This window comes from Otolemur garnettii, unplaced genomic scaffold, assembly GCF_000181295.1.
Source record: "Otolemur garnettii isolate 467f Iridium unplaced genomic scaffold, OtoGar3 scaffold00225, whole genome shotgun sequence".
NCBI classification, from domain to species: domain Eukaryota; kingdom Metazoa; phylum Chordata; class Mammalia; order Primates; family Galagidae; genus Otolemur; species Otolemur garnettii.
Genome location: NW_003852620.1, coordinates 1,560,093 through 1,562,366, shown reverse-complemented (window position 1 = coordinate 1,562,366; position 2,274 = coordinate 1,560,093).

Sequence of the window (2,274 nt, the reverse complement as noted above, 5' to 3'; positions counted from 1 at the left end):
AAAATAGATAAACCTTTGGCTAGACTAACTAGAAATAAAAAAGTAAAGTCTCTAGTAACCTCAATCAGAAATGATAGAGGGGAAATAACAGTTGATGCCACAGAGATACAAGAGATTATCTCTCAATATTACCAGAAACTTTATGCCCAGAAAACTGACAATGTGAAGGAAATGGATCAATATTTGGAATCACACCCTCTCCCTAGACTTAGCCCAGATGAAATAGCTTTCCTGAACAGACCAATTTCAAGCACTGAGACCAAAGAAACAATTAAAAATCTCCCAACAAAAAAATATCCTGGTCCAGATGGCTTTACACCAGAATTCTATCAAATCTTCAAAGAAGAGCTTATTCTTATACTGCAGAAATTATTCCAAAAAATTGAGGAGGAATGAATCTTCCCCAACACGTTCTATGAAGCAAACATCACCCTGATACCCAAACCAGGAAAACACCCAACTAAAAAGAAGAATTTGAGACCCATTTCACTAATGAATATAGATGCAAAAATTCTTAACATTCCTCTTTTCTATGCTGCTTAATTGGAGAATTGAGACTATTTGCATTTGTTGTTATTACTGATAAGTAAGAATTTCCTATTGGTATTTTGTTGCTTGCTTTGTGTTTGTTTTGTGACTCCTCTCTTCCTTTTTTACTGTTTTCCCTTATAGTTAGGGAAATATCTCTCTAGTAGTATGTTTTAATTTGTTCTTTTTATTTTATTTTATTCTTTTATTAAATCATAGCTGTGTACATTAATGCAGGCATGGGGTACAATGTGCTGGTTTTATATACGGTTTGAAATGTTTTCATCAAATTGGTTAACATAGCCTTCATGGCACTTTCTTAGTTATTGTGTTAAGACATTTGTATATTATACCTAGTAAATTTCACATGTACCCTCGTAAGATGCACCGTAGGTGTGGTCCCACCAATTACTCTCCCTTCACCCATCCTCCCCCCTCCCCTGTTCTTTTTATTTTTAGTGAATCTATTATACACTTTTGTGCTGTGGTTACCGTGAGGCTTACAAAGAAACATTTTATGGATACATCATGATATTTTAAGGAGACTACAACTTATCTTAGAACACAAAAAAATAGGGCGGATGGGTGGTGGGAGGGTGACTGGAAAGATCACCTATATAGTCTGTCTAACAAGGGTATAAGTGAACTTTTCTAGAACTAGAGTATAAATGTTTTAACACAATAACTAAGTAAATGACACAAAGTCTATGTTAACCAGTTTGATGAAAATATTTCAAATTGTATATGAAAACACTACACTGTACCCTATGTTTGCATTAATGTATACAGCTATCATTTAATAAAAAAAAGAACACAAAGAAATAGAAACATAAAATAGAAACACAGGCAAAAACACAAAACATTCTGTACTTTAACTCCACCCCTACATCTTAGTGGTTTCACTTTTCATGTTTTTAAGTTACCTATTTCTTAACACATTGCTATAGCTATTATTGTTTTTTCTTTTTTGAGACAAAGTCTCAAGCTGTTGCCCTGGGTAAAGTGCTATGGTGTCATAGCTCACAGCAACCTCTAATTCTTGGGCTCAATCTCCTCTTGCCTCAGTTTTTTCTATTTTAGTAGAGACAGGGTCTTACTTTTGCTTAGGGTGGTCTTAAACCTGTGAGCTTAGGCAATCCATCCACCCCAGCCTCCTAGAGTGTCAAGATTACAGGCATGAGCCACCATGTCTGGCCACTATTATTGTTTTTGATAGATTTGTCTGATGGACTTTTTACTAGAGTTATGAGTGGATTTCACATCACAAATACAATGATAGTGTATTCTGGCTTTTGCCATGTACTTAATTTTACCACATGATTTTGTACTTTGAAAAGTTTTCTTTTGCATATTAATATTTTTCTTATTTTTCAGATTAAAGAACTCCCTGTAGCAATTTATGCAATATAGATATGGTGGTAATGAATTCTTTCACTATTTCCTAGTCTTTGAAATTTTATCTCTCCTTCAAGTTTGAATGACAAATTTTCTGGATACAATATTCTTTTTTTCTTTTGTAGTTTTTGGCCAGGGCTAGGTTTGAACCCACCACCTCTGGCATATGGGGCTGGCGCTCTACTCCTTTGAGCCACAGGCACCACCTGGATACAATATTCTTAGGTTGTATTTTTATTTGCTTTGTGCACTTAGAAAATATCATTCCATTCCATCCTGGCCAACAGGGTTTCTTTTCTTTTTTAAATTAAATCATAACTGTGTTACAAGGGTACATATGAATCTTTCTAA